The sequence below is a fragment of the Lissotriton vulgaris genome, chromosome 3_2 (assembly GCF_964263255.1).
Source record: "Lissotriton vulgaris chromosome 3_2, aLisVul1.2, whole genome shotgun sequence".
Lineage (NCBI taxonomy): Eukaryota > Metazoa > Chordata > Amphibia > Caudata > Salamandridae > Lissotriton > Lissotriton vulgaris.
In genome coordinates, this window is record NC_141690.1 from 134,113,498 (window position 1) to 134,137,765 (window position 24,268).

Below are 24,268 nucleotides of genomic sequence, written 5' to 3' on the forward strand. Positions count from 1 at the left end.
ATTAGGACCCAGATCTTTTGACTGGGTTGAATGTGTGACATTGATCCTCATTCGGTCCATCACCTGTTGTTTTTGCAAACTTGCTAGTAAAAAGCTCAGCTTCTACATTCATTTACCAATTTTTTATTTAGCTGAACATCATCCACAATGGATCTCTATCAGTCTAAGACAGTTGTTAGAAAGTCAATCTTGTCTACCTGAGCCATTTTCCTATTGGTCATGATTATGCGCCAGAAAGCTTAATCTCATTGACTTACTGAATAAAGGTCACAACACCCTTAAGGACCACCTCTAGTTAGGCACTAAAACCTTCTGAGCAAGGGTATCTGTTAATGATACGCAAAATATTGCACGACAAATTGTACAGGAGAACATCAAATGACTTAGTGGCAATATAGGGCAGACAAAGCCACATGATCAGTGGTCTGCTTCATACATGAGAGTTTACTGTCTCCACAGACATATGAAATAGATTACAATGTCCATAGACTTATTAAACAAATATGGAGAAGGGGCCTACTTTTATTTTGTCAATAGACATAGTAAACAGACAGTCTAATGGAACACGAGTGTTAGGTGTCTAGATAGTTTCAATCAGTTTTCATACTTTGTATTTCTTTGTGATGTAATCAATAAAGTCCTTCAGGAAGGTGATTTGTATAACAATGTGCATCAAATGGATGAAGGTTTGGATTTTATGTGTAATGGTGTGCCAAATATAGGAAGGTTGCTTACTTGGTCACTGTGGTTACTATAGAGTTTGAGTCTAACTTGATAGTTTTCATTCTGGCATTTAGTCCCCTTAACTGAAGAGAAATAACTTTGAGGAATGGCTAAAAGCAACACTTGGGACAATTCAGTTAGTAACAACTTGCATATTTCGTGGGAAGAATGGCTGCATATGAACGAGGAGAACAAAGAAAAAGTTTCATTCATTGTTGTAAGACTTGGCACTGTCAACAGATGAATAAGAATGAGTGCGCCACTGTCAGTTAGCATGACAGGCTGGATGGATGAGCATACATTCGAGTTGTGATAGAACAAAGGACGTAGAACATTAAAGTCTAAGAATAGCACAGCACATTTGGTACCTTTACTTCACTCTCGCTTTGAGTCTCATTTGCTAACAATACATTAGCACTGAAGTATACACAAAAGTGATGGGTAGACTGCAGGAATTAATCTCAGCCATTGGTAAATACTTGCAGCAGCATCCCAGTCCATAGTTCTTTTGACCACCATTGAACCTCAGATTTATCTAAGCCGTATTCAAATTACTGTTGATCCTGCTCCAATAGAAACCGTCCAACCCGAACGGCCAGGCTAGGTCCTCTCTGAACTGGGACACAGACAACCCAAGACCGGTTTCGTACCCTGACTGGGGCTTGCCAGCTGGGTGCAGCTTGGTGCCAGTGGCAAAGTGAGCATGGGGCCCATGGCTGGGCATACCAGTTGCACTCAGCACTGCAATATGCCAGTTCTAAAAAATAGAAAAGAGAATATAAGCTAAATTGAAAAACATATTGGAAAAATGTGGGGGAGGCATTTAAGGGGCAAGGGTAAGGGAGAGAAATAGACAAAAGACAATGACCTTATTTAAATGTAAAAAATAGACTTTTGTAGAGCCAATAAGTCTTGTGTTGATAGCCAACCTTTAGCTGTGAAAATACCTATTTTGGAATGGAATGTTTTTTGTAAAATAGCATTACAAAATGTTCTGTTATGTTATGTTATAGACATTTATATAGCGCATTATCACCAAAGGTCTCTAAGCGCTGTCTGAGAGGCAACCATGAGGCGAGACGGAGTCAGGAAAGTACTTTACGTAGACCTCCAGGCTTCCTGGAGGAGAACGGTTTTTAATCTCTTCCTGAAGGTGAGCAGGTTGGTCTCCTTGCGCAGACTTCCCGGAAGTAGGTTCCAGACTGGCGGCATTGTGGTTGAAAAGGCTCTTCTCCCCAACGATGACCGCTTGAAATAAGGGCAAACCAGGAGACATGTTTCTGAGGACCACAACCTCCTGCCGGGAACGTATAAGGTCAGTCTGTCCTTGATATAGCTCGGGGCTGAGCCGTAGATGGCTTTGTGCATGATACAGAGACTCTTATTATTATTATTATTATATAAAATTTGTAACGCGCGCAGTTACCCAGGGGCATCCCGGCGCTGTGAACACAGGAAGGAAGGCTCTCACTCAGTCCTACACCGGAAACAAGTGTGTTTTAAGTAGTTTCCTAAAGTGCAGGATGTTGGGCTCGGCGCGGATCTTAAGGGGCAAGGAGTTCCAATGTGCCGCCACTTGCACCGAAAATCGTCGGCCCCCAGAGCGAGCTCTTTTTACTCTTGTAGTCTGCATCAGATGTCTTTGATCCGAGCGTAATGGGCGCGTGGGCTTGTAGGGGCGTGCCATAGAGGACAGAATAGAAGAGCCCCTACCGTGTAGAATTTGATGGGCCGTACATAGCGCCTTAAATTTCACCCGCTCCTTAACAGGGAGCCAGTGAAGCGCTTTCAGGGCGGGGGCAGCTGACTGTCTTCGCGGCACTTCCATCAGAATCCTCGCGGCTGCGTTCTGCACCTGCTGAAGGGTTTTAAGAGTCGCTTCGGGTGCGCCCAAGAATAGCGCATTCCCGATGTCGAGCCGCGACAGAATTAGGCCACGGATCAAGAGCTTCCTAGATGGATTAGGGAGCAAAGGTAGCACCTTGCGGGCAGATCGCAGCAAGCCAAAGCAAACCCCTGCAGTTTTCCTGGCATGGGTCCTGAAGGATAAATCTTCCTCTAACCAAACCCCCAAGCTCTTGATTTCCTTCTTGGGGGATGGCGGGTCACCCAGGGACCGAGGCCAACAGCTAGTGATGAGAGAGGGACTGGTCTTGCCAAGCACCATCAGCTCAGTCTTGTCACCGTTGAGCTTCAAAGCGGACTGGGACATCCAGTGATGAACATTAGAAAGACAGTCATGAAGGACTTCGGGTTGTTCCTCCAGCTGGGTGAGGCCTACAACCAGCTGCGTATCATCAGCATAGCTTATGATCTTCACTCCTGAGGGGGAGATCACTCTTTCAAGTGGAGCCATATAGGTGTTAAATAAGGTAGGGCTCAAGGATGAGCCCTGCGGGACTCCACATTGAAGAGGGACAAGGTGGATTGCTCTCCCCCTTCCCATACTTGATAAGACCGGTCTGAGAGGAAAGATTTCAGCCATTTCAGGGCCATCCCTTTAACACCCACCTCTGCCAGCCGTTGGAGGAGCACCTGATGATTAACGGTGTCAAAGGCCGCACTCAAGTCCAGGAGGATCACTGCCACTGACCCCCCTGAATCAAGAATGCTCCTTGCTTCCTCCACCACTGCCAGTAAGGCCGTGTCTGTCCCCTGACCAGGGCGAAAACCCGTCTGGGAGTTCCCTAGCAGATGGTGGTCTTCAAGATGGCGAGAGAGCTGGTAGTTGACCAGCTTCTCTGCGACTTTAGAAAAGCCGGGCAAGAGTGAAATGGGCCTGAAGTTGGCCAAATTTGAAGGATCTAGTCCAGGTTTCTTCAATAGTGCTTTGACAACCGCGGATTTCCACCTTTGAGGCACTGTGCCCTGGGCAAGCGAAAGGTTGATAAGGTCCGCCAGCGGAGTGGAGAGAACATTTGCCACCTGTTTAAGGAATTTCATGGGCGCCGGGTCACTTGGAGACCCACTTTTCATCCTTTTCAGGGCTTTTTCGACCTCCTCCTCTGAGAAGGGACCTAATGAGGTCAGCTCAACGGGGCTTATTGTTGGGCTGACGTCCATTTCCGAGCTCTGCGACGTCGCAGGCAATGAGGACAAAATCTTCTCGATTTTCGAGTGAAAGAAGTCGGCCAGCTCCTCACATTTCTCCTGCGGATTGTTATGGACGACTGGGGGAGCCGGAGCCTTCAACAGCTCTTTAAAGATCTTAAAGGATTCCCCTGGGGAATTGCTTGCCTTCTCAATCTTATCACTAAAAAAGTTCTTTTAAGCCTCTTTCAAAGCCACTTTGCACTTCCTCATCCCTGTCTTGTAGTCGTTCCGATTTTCATCAGTCCGTTCTCTTCTCCAAGCACGTTCTAATCTTTTGCATGAAGTTCTAAGAACCCTGAGTTCGGGAGTGTACCATGGGGCGGAGCCAACTCTTCTTTCTCTGAGAGGCCTCCTCTTTTTCGGGATCAGCGAATCCAAAGTATTAGTGAGCCAATTGCCCACCTGCTGATCCGCCATATTGGGGTCAGTAGCAGGGGGAGGACAGGTTCTTGCCAACTCGGCTGCCCAGCTTTCCACTGGTAGCCTCGACCAGAGACGTTCCACTGTGTGCCGTTGAGGTACCGGGTCTCTCCCCTTCACCAACTGCCACTTAAAAGGGACCAAACAGTGGTCAGTCCAGGGAAGAGCCAAGGGATGTAGGGCAAGCAGGTTTTTAGAGTTCGCAAAAACAACATCCAGCTGATGGCCTCTCTCGTGGGTGGCGCCGACATTAACAAGGTGGAGATCAAGTGCGCCCAGCATGCCTTGTAAGTCTTTCGCCCATCCATCGTGCGGGTCATCAAAGTGCACGTTCAGGTCCCCAAGAACTATAAAATTAGAGGATGCAGCGGCTAAAGGTATCACCGCTTCAATAAAGGAATCTACAAAATTTCCCATAATAGCAGGAGGCCGGTAAAGAAGGAGGCCTGATATGGAAAGAGTAGAGGAAAATCGCAGCACAAATTGACAGCTTTCTGAATTATTGATGCCGCAATCTGCAACCTTGCACATGTAATTGTCTCTATACAGGATGGCTACCCCTCCCCCCCTCCCATCTGGCCTGTCCTGATGAAATATGAGGTATCCCGGCGGGAGGGCTTTTACAATATCCGGACCAGAGCTAGGGGTTAGCCAGGTTTCTGTAAGAAACAACACGTCCAAATTATGGTCTGAGATCAGAGAATGGATTTCCGTGGCATGGCAGGGTAAGGACCTGCAGTTGAGCACCGCCATAGATAACAGTGTTTGGTCCCTGGCGCCGCAGGCCGACCAACAGAGAGCACATTTCAAATAGGGGCCGGGGGTACCCTCTGCCCAACAATAACTACAACCAGAGCGTCTAGGGACATGTAGAGACATCAGAGTATCCCTAGAGTACCTGATAATGGGATCCATGTGTCGTACAGGATTGAACAGAGTGACATGCCCTGTGCCCGTCTGGGCACGGACGGGCGCAGACGGGCTGGACTCAGGGGCGACTCCGGCGCAGGTCCGGCGCAGGTCCGGCGCGTCCGCTGCCCGCGTCCGCTGCGCGGAGGCATGACTGACCGTTTAAGTAGAGCGACTAGAGCGCTCGTCCAATAGCGCCCAACCAAAGATGGCCGCCAACTACAGCAACCCGGGACCCGGTGATCTTAGCCCCGAGGACGGCCAAGCCTCACCTGGGAAGCGGGGAAGACTGAAAAAGTGCTAGCGTGTCAGTAAGATAAAAGTCAGCCCCTAAGGTGTGCAAAATTTGGCTCGAGGGGGGGGGACGGACACAAGGGAAATTCTCCAATGACAATAAGTATTATTGCAAGTTTTAAAAGTTTTAAAAGAGCGACCGCTCGGGAGCAGCCTTAAGCGTCTGTTCGAGGTAATCTCCCGCTATAGTGGAAAGCCCTTCCTTAAGTAGAGCGACTAGAGCGCTCGTCCAATAGCGCCCAACCAAAGATGGCCGCCAACTACAGCAACCCGGGACCCGGTGATCTTAGCCCCGAGGACGGCCAAGCCTCACCTGGGAAGCGGGGAAGACTGAAAAAGTGCTAGCGTGTCAGTAAGATAAAAGTCAGCCCCTAAGGTGTGCAAAATCTGGCTCGAGGGGGGGGGACGGACACAAGGGAAATTCTCCAATGACAATAAGTATTATTGCAAGTTTTAAAAGTTTTAAAAGAGCGACCGCTCGGGAGCAGCCTTAAGCGTCTGTGCGAGGTAATCTCCCGCTATAGTGGAAAGCCCTTCCTTAAGTAGAGCGACTAGAGCGCTCGTCCAATAGCGCCCAACCAAAGATGGCCACCAACTACAGCAACCCGGGACCCGGTGATCTTAGCCCCGAGGACGGCCAAGCCTCACCTGGGAAGCGGGGAAGACTGAAAAAGTGCTAGCGTGTCAGTAAGATAAAAGTCAGCCCCTAAGGGGTGCAAAATCTGGCTCGAGGGGGGGGGACGGACACAAGGGAAATTCTCCAATGACAATAAGTATTATTGCAAGTTTTAAAAGTTTTAAAAGAGCGACCGCTCGGGAGCAGCCTTAAGCGTCTGTTCGAGGTAATCTCCCGCTATAGTGGAAAGCCCTTCCTTAAGTAGAGCGACTAGAGCGCTCGTCCAATAGCGCCCAACCAAAGATGGCCGCCAACTACAGCAACCCGGGACCCGGTGATCTTAGCCCCGAGGACGGCCAAGCCTCACCTGGGAAGCGGGGAAGACTGAAAAAGTGCTAGCGTGTCAGTAAGATAAAAGTCAGCCCCTAAGGTGTGCAAAATCTGGCTCGAGGGGGGGGACGGACACAAGGGAAATTCTCCAATGACAATAAGTATTATTGCAAGTTTTAAAAGTTTTAAAAGAGCGACTGCTCTGGAGCAGCCTTAAGCGTCTGTGCGAGGTAATCTCCCGCTATAGTGGAAAGCCCTTCCTTAAGTAGAGCGACTAGAGCGCTCGTCCAATAGCGCCCAACCAAAGATGGCCGCTAACTACAGCAACCCGGGACCCGGTGATCTTAGCCCCGAGGACGGCCAAGCCTCACCTGGGAAGCGGGGAAGACTGAAAAAGTGCTAGCGTGTCAGTAAGATAAAAGTCAGCCCCTAAGGTGTGCAAAATCTGGCTCGAGGGGGGGGACGGACACAAGGGAAATCCTCCAATGACAATAAGTATTATTGCAAGTTTTAAAAGTTTTAAAAGAGCGACCGCTCGGGAGCAGCCTTAAGCGTCTGTGCGAGGTAATCTCCCGCTATAGTGGAAAGCCCTTCCTTAAGTAGAGCCACTAGAGCGCTCATCCAATAGCGCCCAACCAAAGATGGCCGCCAACTACAGCAACCCGGGACCCGGTGATCTTAGCCCCGAGGACGGCCAAGCCTCACCTGGGAAGCGGGGAAGACTGAAAAGGTGCTAGCGTGTCAATAAGATAAAAGTCAGCCCCTAAGGTGTGCAAAATCTGGCTCGAGGGGGGGACGGACACAAGGGAAATTCTCCAATGACAATAAGTATTATTGCAAGTTTTAAAAGTTTTAAAAGAGCGACCGCTCGGGAGCAGCCTTAAGCGTCTCTGCGAGGTAATCTGATATGATGTAGTTTTTGTAAAGCGCGGCTTACACTCCAAGGAGCATCTTGGCGCTAGTGGTGAGAGTGTCATTGGAAAAAGAAAAGGGAAAGTGCTGACAGGAAGAACTAAGGAGAGTTAGGTTAGATTAGTTTTAGGACTAACGTGTCAGGCGCATTAAAAATCCAGGTTTTGAGGGCCTTGCGAAATAGGATTTCAGAGGGGATCTGACGCATCTGGGAGGGGAGTTTGTTCCAGGCTCTAGCTCCCAGAAAACCTAGCGATTTGCCACCTTTGGTTGCGAGCCTGAATCTAGGGACCACCAGTAGGTTCAGGTTGGAAGACCTGAGTGAACGAGAGGGGGTGTATTTTCCAAACCTTTGGGACAGGTAGGAGGGACCCGACTGGTGGTAGGCTCTGAAGGTGATGAGCAGGATTTTAAATAGTACTCTCTTATGAATGGGCAGCCAGTGTAGGGTTCTAAGTGCAGCTGAGGCAGATGACCTCCTGGGCAGCCTTAGTACTAAGCGGGCTGCGGTATTCTGCACCATCTGCAGTTTGTGCAGGACGCTTTTATTGGAACCTGCATAGATGCTATTGCAGTAATCCAGGCGGGATGTGATGAGGGCCACAGCGATTGTCTTCCTGGCCGCCAGGGGAAGGAGGTCGAAGAACCTTCTTAAGCCCTTGATGATGTTAAAGCAGGACCCTGCCACGGTACCTGCTTGTTGCTTGAAAGAGAGGGCTTCATCAAACCTAATCCCGAGGTTGCGGGCTGATTTGATTGTGTTTGGCGGGACCTCAGCATCTTGGGGCCACCACTGTTTCGGGCAGAAGAAATTATCTTGACCGAAAGGGAGGATTTCCGTTTTTCCTGAGTTACACTTGAGGTGGTGGGTTCTCATCCATTCAAAAGTGGCGGTAAGACAGGCTTTCAGATTTTCTTCAGCTGAGGTAGTGTTGTCTTGGACCAGGATGAGCTGCGTATCATCAGCATAAGATATTGTGCTGATGTTGAAGGAGCTGATGAGTTCTATCAGGGGGGTCATATATAAGTTAAAAAGAATTGGGCTTAGGCTAGAGCCCTGTGGCACCCCTGTGTTTAGTGCCTTCTCGCCTGACCGATAGTTTCCCAATAAGGTGACTTGCTTTCTATGGCTAAGGAAGTTTATAGCCAGTTTAGGGCGGTTCCTGCAATTCCCAGGTTTGCCAGGCGGCCAATTAATACGGGATGGGAAACCGTATCAAAGGCCGCCGACAGGTCGAGCAGGATCATGACGGCTTTTTTGCCTTGGTCCATTGCTGTCTTGAGGGTCTCTACTGTATGTAGGAGGGCTGACTCCGTGGAGTGTTTTGCTCTGAAGCCTGCTTGGTTAGGATGTAGTAGATTGTTTTCCTCCAGAAATGCAGTCAACTGTTTGTTTACAGCTGACTCTGTGAGTTTAAACAGTAGAGGGAGCAGCGATATAGGGCGGAGGTTGGAAAGTGTGGTGGGGTCGGCAAGGGTTTTCTTTTGAAGGGGTTTCACGGCAGCGAGTTTCCATTCAGAGGGAATGGCAGCGGTAGCAAGGGAGGAATTAATAATATTGTTTATGGTGGGATTCACAGTGTCCACTATGGTTTGGAGTAGCAAAGGGGGACACGGATCAAACGGGGAGCCTGACTTGGTAGAGAGGATAGCTTGGCGAGTTTCCTCCATGTTGACCGGGGCAAAATTGCTTAGCTGCGGGTTTTTGTTGGTTGTTGGTAGGTTTTCGTGTAAAAGGGATTCGGGGGGGTCTGGAAAATCTTTAATTAGGTTTTGAATTTTTTGTTCGAAATAGTCTGCAATTGAGTTGCACAGGGCGAGAGAGGGTGGGATCTCTTGCCTAAGAATTCTGGGATTCATGAAGTCATCGACTATTTTGAAGATTTGCTTTTGATTGTTGTTAGACTTAGTGATGGCTTCAAGGAAGTGTTCTTTTTTGGCGATTTTTATCATTTCCTGAACTGAGATCTCTGAGATATCGGTATCCAGTCTAAGTCCTGTAGCAACGGGGTGACATGGGTCCTCCAGGGTTTTTTAAAAATCAGTCTGGCAGCGTCGTTCATAACACTTTGAAGCCCGGTCAGAGATTTTTTTGGTAGCCCGACATATAAGGAATTCCAATAGTCTAGGCGGGCCAGGATCAAAGCTGAGACCGCCGTCCGGATAGTTGAAAAAGATAGTAGCGAGGACAGTTTCTGAAGTTGTCGCAGTAGTCCCACACATGTTCCTACCACTGCCGAGACCTGTTGGGACATTGACAGCAAAGCGTCGATTTTAATGCCAAGACTTTTTACTACGGACACTGGCTCTGGGGACTGTCCCAGTTCCCTAGACCAGAACAGCTCATTCCAGGGATTTGCTGCGGTCGTGCCTGCCAGCACCTCCGTTTTATCCGGATTCAGTTTCTGAGAATTCGCCGACATCCAATTCACCGTAAATTTCAGGATATCTTGCATTCTCGCCTGTGATGTGGGTGACTGGTTTATTTGGATCAGGAGTTGGGTGTCGTTGGCGTAATTATATACCCTACAATCCAGGTGGTTTAAGGAGGTGACTAAAGGCTGTAAATAAATATTAAAAAGCAAGGGGGACAATGCTGATCCCTGCGGTACTCCACAGGCCAAGGTCACCGGGTGAGATACCAGATTTGTTAGTTGGACTCTTTGAGAGCGATCTCTAAGGAAAGAAGCTTCTATATACTTATGCTAGCATATCCATGGCCCGTTGTGTTAAAAGGTTTTTCAACAAACATTTACAAACAACACCCAAAGATTAAAACCAAGGGATGTACATATGTGGTACGCCACCTTTGAATTATGGTTACATTTGTAAAACCATTCAAAGATTTATTGCTTAACTACCCTCCTCTGTGCAAGTACCCCCTCCAATTTTAGGGATACCAATGCCCCATGGTCTGGCTGCCACCTGTATCTGTCAGAGCAGTGACAAGCACCCCATTCACTATAATCCTGTGGATGTGATTCCTACCCCTCTTAGGGATCGCTAGATTACCTTCTGGATCCACTCCCTAATAATAAGGCCTCTTCTGGTCAATCCTCCCCCAAAGCTTTGTTAGCCACTCCTGTAGAGTGCCCACTAGTGTTAGCTTTCGATTTGGGGCATCCCACCTTCTATGCCTTGGCTGCTGGCAGTGAAAATACTTACCTTTCTCAAAGGGTTTCTTTCACCCAGGGTTTCCACATACCTGCTTCTCAAGAGAGGGTTGGAGCTCTTTCCTTTGGTCAGACATTTTGGCCCCTAAGGAGTTTTCTTTTTTTAGGCTTGTTGATCCCCATCTTTCCCTTGTGTCGGATGGACCCCCTTTATTTGGATCAATCCGCGGGATTTCGTAAACACCCTAGAGGCACCCAATGACAATTACTCAAAATGTCCTTTTTCATTGTTAAGTTTTATAGACCACTGTAGTGACTGTATTGCCTTTCACCCGACCCTCTATTGCTTTTACTGAGCCATATCCATTATCAACCCAGGACTGTTGTTTGTCTTTGTGTGTGTGCCCCAAAACTTCTTCTGGTGCTCTTCTGGTGTAAGAGCAAACCTCTGCACAAATGCATCCTTCATGTGGATTTATGAGCCAGCAACCCTCCCTTCTAGAGTCAGTAGTATATCCTTCCCAAGAGTTGATACTAATTCCCAATGTAAGGCCCCTCAGTACTGTTTCCCTGCCCTGCAAATTCTCAATGGCCTTTTTTTAAATGGAACATGATTTATTGATGTAATCCCCCACCACAAAACTAGGCACAATACCCTTGGGCAAGTAAGGGGTATAGACCACCCCTGTAGACACCTCACCATTGCTGCTAGCATCTTTATTGGGCACTAAACTCAGCCTAGCCTTCTTTTACTCCAAGAAAATGTCTTCTCCTCCAGTACCTGTTCCTTTTCCTCCTGGGCGTTGGCTGCTAGTTTTACCTACATCTCCTTTTCTGACTGCTTGTCACTGAGTTCCAACTGACAGAGGGACATTTCAGAGGGTCTGTGTTGTATTCTCATTCTCATGTTTCTTTAATACTTGTATTGCAAAAATGCTTTCTTTCAAATGTTGTACTGTAACCTGTTGCCATGGGGCATGGGATTCCATGTTCCAGGTAACAGATAAACTGAAGATTTTCTCTTGGGGAAATTGTCAGAAATAGATCCAGGCAATGTTATAAATATATCTAAGAAGTTTTATTTCAAGACAGCACAGTACGTGTCTGCCCAACAGAAAATCCTCAGGTTATCTGTTACTTGGAACATGGAATCCCATGCACCAAAGCAACAGGTTACAGTACAACATTTGAAAGAAAGCATTTATGCAATACAGGTATTTAAGAAACATGAGAATGAGAATACAACAGTCTGGCAGAGCCTACTTCACTTCAAGTACTAAATGGTGCCCCTAGAAACCCATGTTCGGACAAGTTGTCCCTTTTTTCTTCATCTGGATTTGACTCTTCTTCAGGGGGGTCGGTGCTTGGCAGGCATCTCTCCAAGCCCTGAGAGTCTTTTCCCGAATCTTTCTTCTTGGTGCCTAGACACGCCCCCCCTTTCCGCCCTGTATGTTAGGCTACAAAGCCAGTCAAACAGCGCGTCTGCGCAGCCACAACAGAAGGTATAGTCTTTACACCTAAGTTAATTTAATTTGCTTGTGTTGCTCTACTGCGTGCTTTTTAGGGAGGTGCCTTGCTCCCCTGCCTACCGAAGGTTGGCACTATATGCAAATATCAGATTTCATTTTTAGTATTGTGTTTATGTACTTTACTGCTTTCTCCCAAAGTTGTTAGTTTGGTTTTATTTCCCAGCATTTGCAGTAGACAAGGGAGCTTGCCATTCTGAAAACAGAGTTGTTGGACTCTAGTTTACTTTTTATGTCCCCCTCACTGTTTCCTCCGAGAAGCGCCTGGAAACACCCTTCCCTTCCGCGCTCTGGATGTTGGACTACAAAGGCAGCTGAACAGCGCATCGGACAGCCCACAACAGAAGGTATAGTTTTACAACAACATTAATTAGATTTCCTTGTATCGTGCTAGTGCACGCTTTTTAAGGAGATGCCTGGCAACCCTACCCACCGAAGGTCGGCGCCATATGCAAACATCGGATTTGCATTTTTTTTTACAAATATCTTTTTGTTCGTTTTAAAGATATAACAGTACACAGGAAAGAGAAACATCATACAGGGGAAGGAGACCCCCATGCATCATGTATGCCGACCATTACAGTGTGCTAGAGTATCATATACAGTTTGTGGACTAGGAATCAACAAAGTTTGAATATGGTCAACGTACAACTCCCAGGCACCGGGTTCAGCAATTACAATCAACCTCTTGATCCCATGGGAGATCCACAGAAACCTTTGTGATTTCCCCTCTCCTGCCTAAAATTCAAAGATAGTTGCTGTTGAAGGCCGGGTCTCTAGGGGGAAGGGAGCCCTTCATCCAGAAGCCTCCTCAGCATATTGGGGGAGTCAATGGGAGCTCTGATATGAAAGAGATGGAGAGCTCGCATCCTCGGACTACAAGTAAACGGGGGCAACCCTTCAGATAGGTACCCGACCAGGGGGGCCCACACATAATCAAATCCCTTATGGGAGTCCTCTACGATGTCTGTCATTCTCTCCAATGCCAATACCAGCCATAACCTGGCGTGCCACTGAGTGAGGGAGGGGGCTTCTGTTTTCTTCCACGCAGCCGCTGCGGCCATCTTAGCCACCCTGAGGCAGAGCCACATTACAGACCAATCCCGATGCATCTCGCGCTTCAAGTTGGGATCCCGGATCCCCAAGAGTGTGTGTTCTATTGTGTCCGGAATCGGGTAGCTCCAGATCAGTTTGATTTGAGCAAGTAACTCCTTCCAGAAGCGTTTAATGTGGGGTCAGTCCCACCAGATGCGCCTAAAGTCACCCTGCAGCCCGCATCCACTCCAGCACCTGTCCAAGGTATTAGGGAAGATAGTGTGAGGCCTCTGGGGGTATAGGTTCCATTTGTACATAATTTTGTAATGAGCCTCCCTTAAAAACATAGAGCGATGAAAGTTGGGTATATCCCTATATAGTGCGAACCATTGTTTCTTATGCTATGGGGTTTCCAAGCGTGCATCCCAGAACCTTTTGTGTCTAGGGGTGTGATTGGAACCCAACACCTTAGGAGTGAGTATAGGAAGAAGATGTTCCCCTTTGAAGAGGTCCTGAACTGGGCACATTTCTTGATGGGAAGTAGATCCCTGGTGGCAGCCTGCCTTATCTGTGGTTGAAGAACCCAATGCTTAAGCTGCACATAGTGAAATTACTCAGCTGGCTGAAGATGAAAGGCCTGGGCGCATTCCGGGAAGGTTAACATTCCCCCCTCAAACAGATGAGAAATCATGAGACAGCCCCTCTCCCGCCAAGCCTCAAAGGGCCCCTCCTGTATTGCCGGAGGAAACTCGGGGTTGAAATGTATGGGCGTGTATGTGGAAGGGAAGGTGGTGAGAGAAGTGGATCTGTTAAATACATCCCAAACCCCTAGGGTGCTGAAATAGGAATTACGTGGTAAATGTTGTTTGTGTTTCTACAAGAGACCCCAGATCGTTCTTCCTGTTATTTTGTCGATCCAAATAGAGCCAGAGCTTTTCCAGCTCTCGGAGGGGACACTCGGTAATCATCCTCATTTGAGCAGCCCTATAGTATCCCAAGAAGTCTGGTAAGGCCAACTCTCCCTCATCCCTTGACCGCGTTAACACGCGATTGAAGAGCCTTGCTCTCTGCTCCTGCCAAATGAACTTGGTGATCATTGTTTTCAGTTCGGTGAAAAGCGCCCAGTCCACGGACCATTGTTTCTTATGCAATGGGGTTTCCAAGCGTGCATCCCAGAACCTTTTGTGTCTAGGGGTGTGATGGGAACCCAACACCTTAGGAGTGAGTATAGGAAGAAGATGGTCCCCCTTGAAAAGGTCCTGCACTGGGCACATTTCTTGATGGGAAGTAGATCCCTGGTGGCAGCCTGCCTTATCTGTGGTTGAAGAACCCAATGCTTAAGCTGCACATAGTGAAATTGCTCAGCTGGCTGAAGATGAAAGGCCTGGGCGCATTCCGGGAAGGTTAACATTCCCCCCCTCAAACAGATGAGAAATCATGAGACAGCCCCTCTCCCGCCAAGCCTCAAAGGGCCCCTCCTGTATTGCCGGAGGAAACTCGGGGTTGAAATGTATGGGCGTGTATGGGGAAGGGAAGGTGGTGAGAGGAGTGGATCTGTTAAATACATCCCAAACCCCTAGGGTGGTCGCCGTAGGCGTGCTGAAATAGGCATTACGTGGTAAATGTTGTTTGTGTTTCTACAAGAGATCCCAGATCGTTCTTCCTGTTATTTGTCGATCCAAATAGAGCCAGAGCTTTTCCAGCTCTCGGAGGGAACACTCGGTAATCACCCTCATTTGAGCAGCCCTATAGTATCCCAAGAAGTCTTGTAAGGCCAACACTCACTCATCCCTTGACAGCGTTAACACACGATTGAAGAGCCTTGCTCTCTGCCCCTGCCAAATGAACTTGGTGATCATTGTTTTCAGTTCGGTGAAAAGCGCCCGGTCCACGGAAATTGGAAGGCCTTGGAAGAGATATAGTAAATGCGGAAGAACCTTCATTTTTATAGAATTTACACTCCCTATCCAGGAGAGGTAGGCCATCCACAATCTAGCAAAATCTGCTTTAAGCTGGTGCAACAGAGGAGGTTAGTTAGCTCCCTAGAGGTGCTCCAGCTTGAGGGTGAGTTTGATGCCTAGATAAGTAATGTCTTTGTGCGCACTCCAGAAGGGGGTCGCACCTTCAATAGTCTGCATAGACTCCTTAGGCACCGTAACGTTAAGGAGGAAGGATTTCGAGAGGTTCACCTTGAAGCCCGAGGCCTGTTCATAGGAGGCGATTTCAGCCTGGATCGCTGGTAGAGAGGGTTGCGGCCTCGTGACTGGAAGAAGCACATCATCCGCAAATAGGGATATCTTGTCTTCATCCATGCCAAATGTGACACCCCCTATATCCGGGTTGGATCGAATGTGCTCCACGAAAAGTTCTATGCTGAGCGCAAATAGGAGGGGGGATAAAGGGCACCCCTGACGGGTGCCCCTTGATAGGTTAAAAGGTTCCTAGGCGACCCCGTTGACCATGACAGCAGAGCGTGGTGTGCAATAATTCGCTCGTTTGGAGCGCGGGGCAGGCCAGTCTAAAACCATCTCTAAAGGTGCGCGATTCAAGAGGCAAATCGGGTGAAATTGGGATCCTGTCACTGTAAAGAGATGGGCCTAACTTATGAATGCCTGGTTAATCCTGGAGTATGTCCTATGCGAATGTGAGAAAAAGGCATAATCCCTGGTCACAGGATGGGCCAACCTCCAGGCATCTACTAATCCCAACCCCATAAGCGCTTCTTTAAGTGTTTTGCTGAATAACCCCCCTGGTGCCAAGTCCCATATCAGATTGAAGTCTCAGACCAGAAGGATGTAGGAGTGTGGCTCAATGGTTAGAGCGGCAGACCCTGATGCAGAGGTCTGGCCTGGGACCAGGGTTCAATTCCCGACGCTGCAGGGTCTTGGGCTCATTTGTCTGCGGACTCGATAATTCTCGCCTCGGCACCTACTCTAATCATGGGGTCCCACGCTGCAACTCTGGGCAACAGCTTGCTTAATCTCCGCAACGGCCCCTACAACACTGGGATGCCTGGCTTCACCTTGGGGGTGCCCAGAGGGGCATCTCACAGGGAGAGCAAGGAAGGGTTCCACATCGTTATACAGCACCGGGATGCCCCGGTGATGGGCAGCTGTGCGCTTTACAAGTATCCTACATTTACACACACATTAACCCTATGTGAACCCCTCTAACGCGTTAAGAAAAGAGAGCAAAAAATAGTGCTGCATCGTGCCTATTGTGCAGGCTCGCCCCCGCAGCTCTCCCCTAACCATCAAGAACCTCCCCTCCTTGGCTGTTTTTGTGTCATGGTGATGAAATGGGACTGAGGTATGAAAAAGGAGAGCCACTCCGTTGTGTTTCGTGTGTACAGAGGAGCGGAAAATCTGTGAATAGGCCCTATGCTTCAAACGCTGTTCCCTCTTGCGTGGGAGATGTGTCTTTTGCAGGGCAGCTATTTTAATCTGATGATTGTGTAAGAATTTCTAAACCCGGTTCCGTTTGTTAGGGGAATTGAGACCCTTCACATTCCATGTTAAGCAGTTAACCCCCATCAGATAGTGTTCGAACCTTCCGCTTTTTGCACCCCCTGAGCTCTGGAAAGCGCTACCCTCCCATTACTACCTCCCCCCTCCCATCATACTACAGCAATCTAAAATAAAAGCATAAAGAACCGTGACACCCAAACAATACTAACAATAACAAAAACAAACCATAACTGTAATCTCATGGGTTCTCTACCGCAAAGGAGAACCGAAATTTGAGCATTGTCTGGGGTGAACCAAATTCCACTTCCAAGGCCAGTTGAAGTGTTACATAGGTACCAATCTGATAGGAGCTAGGAATAACCCAAAGTGCCAATGACGGCCAAAGCACCCTTGACCCTCTCCTCCCCCAACCTCAGCCCTAATCAACAGGATGGGAGATGTCCCAAGGGCAGGAGTCTACGGCCCCTGCCATGACCCACCAGCTGCGGACCAGCTCATGGCCCGTCCATGCAGTACGGCAAGTGTACAGTGGGTAGCAGATACTTCACATACCCGTAGTGTTCTTGCCAGCTTTTCGCTGCTGTAGCCAAGGGTCCCCCCTTGCTTCCTCCAACCCGTTGGTTCTTCCACCTCTCAGTGCAATGGTATTTCTTGTTATCTAGAGAAAAGGCTAATCCAAAGGGATAAGTCCATCTATATATTGCCTGCGGTCTCTTAGTGCAGTCGTGACAGGGCGGAATAGCTATCGTCTGGCAAGTGTGGCTTGGGCTACATCCTGGTAAAGGGAGCATGTTGCGCCCTGGAAGGATACCTTGTTGGTTGCTAGCACTTTCTGTAGAACCAGCTCCTTGATTTTGGAGGAGCTGAATTTTGCAAGAACATCCCTGGGCATCTTGACTTTGCATGCAGTGTGGGGCGCCACTCTGTGGACCAGCTCAGAGTCTGAAGACTTCCAGATCGGGACTATCGCAACCTTCTTCCAGGCCCCTCACCCGAATGTTGTCCCATCGGGAACGATTCTCAAGGTCCTCACATCGAAGCACTAATGGCTTTCAGCTGGGATCTCAAGTCATGAGAGTAGGCCTCCAAGAGACGTACACGATCCTCCATCTCCTGATACTCTGCTTCCAGGTCAAGACCTCGGGCCCGATCGAGTTTACATCTGTCTGCAACGCCACCCAATTCAGCTTTGAACGCATTGAAAGAGGCCCCCATGTCAGCCTTGATTTCATCTCTGAGTTCTTGTTTAAATTCACGCAGAGGCCATCAAATCCTCGTGTGTGAGTGCAATCGCTCCATCTGGTTGCGCTACCCCTTCCCTGCCCGGACTTTTAGGAGTGTGGTTGAGGAAGCTTTAGATCTTTGTGGGATGTACTTTTTTGGATGGCATAGGGACCTGCGCCCTCCACGTGGTTGGGATCGTTCCACCGTAGGAAGGAGAAAACCCCCCACTCCAGGGGGAATTGGGTTTCGTCTCATCACCCCTTCACTGCGCCCCTGCATAGGCTGGGAGATCTTTTTGGGCTGGAATATGTGTGAACAGCACAGGCAGCGTGGGCCTTCACTGGGTCAGGCTACCACCCTGGTGGAGGTGTAGATAATTGCTCAGGTCTGTCGGTTGGGGGCTCACTGGCTGGGGTTCAGAAGCTGCTGCCCGAGTTGTTCTGCACCAGGGACCTGGGTCCTCTGGGGCCCAGGGACCCTCCTCAGATCAATTAGGCAACAACTGGAAGCAGTCCCTTTCTGTCCGCTCCTGCACTTGACCCCGCTTACAAAAAATCCTTGAGGGGTGTCTAGATCTGAGCCTCAACGCCACCCAGGGCCTCAGTGGGTCTCTCCGCTCTGCTGTCCACAAGCTTCCTGTCACTGGAGCCTCGCCATATTAGAGCTTGCTTGTTGGAGGGTGCTGGACCCAGGAACCCCCTAGTCACAGTAAGAGGGCACCTGAGGCAGAGGCAGCATACGGGATACGGGGCCACGGGTCAGGGCTCCCCCACGAGGCTGTGAAATGGAGACTGACCACTGCCATTTTAAGGTCAGGTGCCAGGCTGCTAGTGAGTACTCCTAGTGTCGTTGCTCGTGTCAGGGGCTTCCCCTCACCTCTCTCCGAACCTGGTATTCCATCCAATGTCGGGCGCCAAGGCCTGCAGTTCCTCCAAGGGTTTGCTCCGTCCACTGGGATTCCCGACAGAGAGCACCACTCTCCTGTCGCAGGTGCCGCTGCTGGTCTTTTACCACGGTAGACAATAAAAGAGAGGCTGGGGGGTCAGCAAGGTAATAACCCCGGTGTCCACTGCCTCTGTAGGGGTCGCGGGGCTCCCCTCAGGACCCGGGACCACCGCACTTATAGCAGGAAGCAGACTCGGGAGCGGCCGCTACTTTAAGAGACGCCGCAGGCTCCAACCTCAGAAACGATCCTGCCTCAAAGCGCAACAGCCAGGGCTTCCAGCTCGCCTCCGGGGACTCCCCTCACCATTAAACACCTTCAAACTGCAGGCGAGTTTGATTTGGGAGCTGTAGGTGCCTTATGTTAGGTAGATAATGCAGGGCCTGGAGAGGAGCCCATCGGAGTTACGTCCAATTGGTCATGATGGTTGGCTACGCCCCATGGATTTGCATTTTTAGTATTGTTTTTATGTGCTTTGCTACTTTTTCCCAATTTTATTAGCTTGGTTTTATTTCCCAGTATTTGCAGTACACAAGGGAGCTTGCCTTTCTGCAAACGTAGTTGATGGACTGTGGTTTGTTTTTTATTTTCCCCTCACTGTTTCCTCTGATGAGCACCTCAACACACCCCCTTCTTTCCCGCCCCAAATGTTGGGCTGTAAAGGCAGCCAAACAGCGTGTCCGCACCCCACCAAAGGTAAGCACACCTGTGTTTGGAAGGCGCTGAATGCCAACCATACTGCCTGGTCTGGGTCAGACTTTATCTGCTGCGTTTGTATTCTAGTGAAGCCCTGTTTGCCATGCGGTCTACCGGGAAGGATCTTTGCTGCCCCACGCTTGACCCAGGGGTATCTAAAACTGATTGGACTTGCCCCAATTGCTTGTTAAGGTTCTTTAACTTCAATAGAAGTCTTGTCAGAAAGCTGATAAATCTTTAACCAAAGCCAGAACCCCTCATCACTTGCTACGCTGCACTCTAAGCAATGCTAGAAAAAAAGAATTTGAATTCTTTGAATTCTTGCAGTCACAAGATATCAAACTTGCATTTATTGTGGAGACTTGGATGGATGAGAGCTCAGGTCCTAGTCCAGCTTTTATCCATTCCGACTTATTAACAGCCTTATCTCCTTTATTGGTTTGTTGATCTATAGACCTTCAGGCCCAGGAACTGCCTTTAAGGATAGTATAGGTCAAATGCTCAAGATCAAGGCCAATTTTGCCAACTTCACAATGCGCAGCGATTTTAATGCTCATCTGGAGAATCTGGAATATAGAGATTCAGCAAACTTGATCAATCTTATGAACACTCTTGGCCTACCTCAGTTGGTTACCACTGCTTCTAACTCAACTAGCCATACGGTGGATGACATTTGTCTCACAATACTTTGCTAGCTTTTTCTGGGACGATGACTTTAACCTGGTCTGATAATGCTGTTGTAATGTTCCATCCGAAATCTCATACTAAATTATCCAAATTAATCCCTTCTAGTGGTGTTAAAAGCTCTGTTCTTGGCTTAAAATTTAGGCTGCATCATTTGATAGTAATCTTTTATCATCCCTTCCCAATGTCTCAAAATTTTTCGACCAGGACATTCAGATTATAACTCCTGGTTTAGGTGAGCCATAGATCAACTGGCCCCTCTTAAATCGGTTTGTAAAAAAGATTAACTCCCTCCCAACCCTGGTTCTTACAGAATCTTAAATACCTGACACAGCTCTGAAGACACCAACAGCATCACTGGAGGCAAAATTATAACTTCAGGGAAAAAACTCTCTATAAACAAAAAACCTCTGAATACAAGGTTCAGGTCTTTGTGGAGAAATCCACTTATTTTTTACAAAAAATTATTTCTGGCAAGAACTCAAATCGAGAGCACTTCTACAATGTTGAAAAAAACTTGCCAGGTTTTGTGACCAGGATAAAAGGTATACACCTGTTACCATGCAACTTTTACAACTACCTACCATTACAACACAACTTTTACAACGCATACCATTACAACGCATTGCGCTGGGGGGCGCTCTAGGATAGGGAATAAGTTTAATTTACTATCCAACACCTTCCCTAGTGTCCACGGGGACTGGAGTTGGAATAGTAAATTATACTTACCACTATCCAGCACCTCTAAGCGCTATGCGTTGTAATGGTATGCGTTGTAATGGTCGCGTTGTAATGGTAGGTAGTTGTAATGGTATGCGTTGTAACGTCATACATCCGGATAAAATAGACAGCAGTCAGACCCTGTGCAACAATATTGCTGCTGCTTTTCAAGCGAAATTATTGGATATTTTTAATACTTTTTCTAGCTCTCCGGGGCAAGCCTCAGTGCCATCGCTGGGTGCAGGTGCTTCAATCTCTGGAAGTGCCTCCTACCAGAGTCCAATGACTATGTCATCCATCTATAGCCCACCGTCTCTCTCCTTTTTTACTTCTTTAATGGTGAATCAAGTTCAGGATCTCATTCTCACTACAAAGTCTCTGGACCCTTGTCCTCCAAAGAATTTATGGCTGGTCTCTACTACTATAGCTTGCCACTTAGCAACCATTTTTAACTAAAGTGTAGCTTTCTAACAAAATGGAAGGTAGCCTTAAATATACCTTTGATTAAAAAAAAATCACACCTCGACCTGCTGGACGGTTGGAATTATCATACCATTTCCTGTCTCCCTTTTTCAACTAAGATTGTGGAATAGGCAGGTAACAAGGAACTAACACATTTTTGGGAATCCAATAAACTTTTGGACCACTCTCAGTTCAGCTTTCACTTTAGCACTGAGCCTGCTTTGGTTATCACCTCAGAGGAATTGAGAGCCATTCTGGATAATGGAAATTCTGCAGCATTGATTCTTCTGGATCTTTCAGCTTTTCTTCTAGCTCCTTCTGTCTTCCTTGTGGAGTTCCCCAGGGCTCATTGTTGAGCTTTACTCTTTTTAACTTATATGTGATGCCCCTCTATCCTGATCAAATAGTTTGGTTTCACTGCTATTAGCTACGTAGATGACACCCAGATTGCAGTCTCCGTAGCTAAAAACCAGCAGGAATCTGCTGCTAACTTTCTTAGCTGTATGCAGCAAATGGATTACAAGCAATTGCCTGAAATTAAATTCAGGCAAAACTGAAATGTTGCTGCTCTGTAATAATGTCACCTTCTAGTCTCTAAGTTGGTGGCCCTCTGAGTTACGAAACACACCTGTGCCGGTATCAAAAGTGAAACATTTGGGTGTTGTTTTTGACAACCACCTGTCCTTTGCTAAGCAGGTAAATGCAGTGACCTTCTCATCTTTTGTCAATTTAAAAATCCTGAGAAAAATTCTTCCTTTTGTCCAGCTAGATTTGAGGAAACTCTCTTCCTTTCAACGGTGGACTATTGCAATGCTTTGTACATTAGTATTCAAAAAGGCTGTTGAACACGCTACAGATACTGCAGAATTCTGCAGCACAGCTATTACTTGGAATACAGAGGTATCTATCTGCCTCTAAGGTAATAGTCCAACTTCACTGGTTGCCAGTACATAGGCATATTGATTTTAAGGCTCTTTGCTTTGCCTTCAAGTCCTTGCATGATGTAGGACCGGACTACTATAAAAAGAATTCCATCTGGTACACTCTACCTAGGGCACTGCAATCCTTGGCAGCCGTCAATGTGATTGTCCCCAAAAATAAAAGAGCTTGTTGGGGTAGAAGAAGCTTCTTATATGGGACAGCTAAACAGACAGCCCTACCCCACTTCATCTTAAAACCCACACTTCCTTATCTTCCTTAGGAAGAATCTTGAAACTTGGCTTTTTAACTTGTTCATACTGATTAGGATGTTTCTTCCTTTCTTTTTGCTGTCTTTACTTCTGTTGTTAAACTTGTACCAAGCCACCTCCGGGCAATCAAGTGCAAAGGACCTTCATCTCCACCAGTGTGAGAGTTGCCAAGGTAACCAGATCCAACTCCATGTTCCCTTGGATTTAAAAAGGAGCAAAAACAACTGGAATCAAAACTATTTTGGAAGATCAAAAATGACCCAATCGATGACTTGATACCAACTAAAAATCAAAAATCTATTTTTACTCTCAGCTCAATTTGGAGATTTTTAATTTCCAACTTAATGATTGAGTGGTACTGCTAAATTCAAGTTCTGGATCACACAGTTAAACACCTATATCAGAACGTAGATTATTAGTTGGTTTGGGTGGTAGTCCACCAACAATTTAATGTCAGAGCCATCGAAGATTTAAACCTGATCTCAACCCTTGATAGCTATAACACAGAGCAGACAGGCTTCACTTATGAACATGTGTAAATCATTTAAAAGCATCGATACAGTTGCAAAGTCAAACACAAAACTCATTAAAAATAGTGAATATTGTAATGAACAAATAAAGACCAAATGACAAAAAGCCAATGAGGGGAACCGAAGTTTTGAACTTCCTGCACATAAACAATCATTCCTCTCAACGCAGGCACCCTTGTACTCTAGTGCAAGGGTGCGGCATCAGCACATGGTAGATAATTGTGCGCCAGCGCTGGGGAGAACAAAGGGATCCGTCATATCGTTGTAGATATGACGCATCCCTGTGCTTCGGAATTTACGCAGCACAGCTAAATGGCTTGAGGCACGGCGCTGCGTTCATTCCTTGTAGATAAGGTCCAAAGTATATAAGGACTACTTTTTAAATACTATCCATCCTGTCATATGGACATTTTGCGGCTACCTTAGAGGTGACTTGTAGGGATGAAAAAGGAGGTTTTACGCCTTGCAAACCAGCCTTAAAACTGCAAAGCCACATTGCAGGGGTAGGCCCAGAGACATGTTTTGCATTGTGAGTTTAGATTTGGCACTATATGTGCGGCAGTCCACTGGTGACAATTAATTTATAGGCCCTTCGTGCAGTTGTTTACCATATTCCAGGGACTTATAGGTTAGTTAATTGTGCCAATCAGGAGTGTAGCCAATTTCACATAAAAACCAGCAAACAAATCTAACACAAAATAGAGGGGACCATGAACAAATGTCAATTTTCTTACAGTCTCTTAATTTTCTACATACATAAACATTCAGGGGCTTTTGTATAAGCCTATTGCGCCCCCAGTGCATCACTTTTTGTGATGCTCCGTGGGCACATGAGCCTGCTCCTTATTTACCAGGAAGCACCACGCCACTTTTTTGGCTTAATGCTGCCTTGTAAATATAGTTCCCTTTAACACCGTTTTCTGCATTAAAGGGGCATGCAATGGGTTTTGCTGGGGGCATTACCAGCAACATCCATGGTTTTTTAACACTGCCCAAGATTCACGAGAAATCGTAACTGTGAGGCAGCGAGGAGAAATATCTTTATTTCTCCGCGTTTTTCCTTTTTCTATGTATGCTGCATTTTGCAGCACAATTAGAAAGAGGAAAAAGCCTCATGTGATTGTTTTTGTGCAGGAAGGTTTCCCTTCCTCAAAAAAAATAATCATCCCAGCAAAGCAGGCGCACTAGCACCATGGTGCAAGGATGACTGCATTGACGCACGGCAGCCCATTGTGCGCAAGTGCAGGGGAAAAGGACAGGAATGTGCAGTATCTGATAGATACAGTGATTTCTTGCCCTTTTCTTTTGCTGTTAGGCAGCACAGCAGGAAGGCCGCTTGGACCCCCATCCTGGGGCTGTTTGAAACTGCAGGGATCACCAT

The 24,268-nt window shown here is 47.5% G+C and overlaps 1 protein-coding gene across 2 annotated transcripts in view; it reads left to right on the forward strand.

Annotated features, from left to right (window-relative positions):
* The window catches only part of SLC2A9 (solute carrier family 2 member 9), a 1,599,887-nt gene that overhangs the window by 344,158 nt on the left and 1,231,461 nt on the right, over window positions 1–24,268 (forward strand). The gene's annotated exons all lie outside the window — the stretch shown is intronic.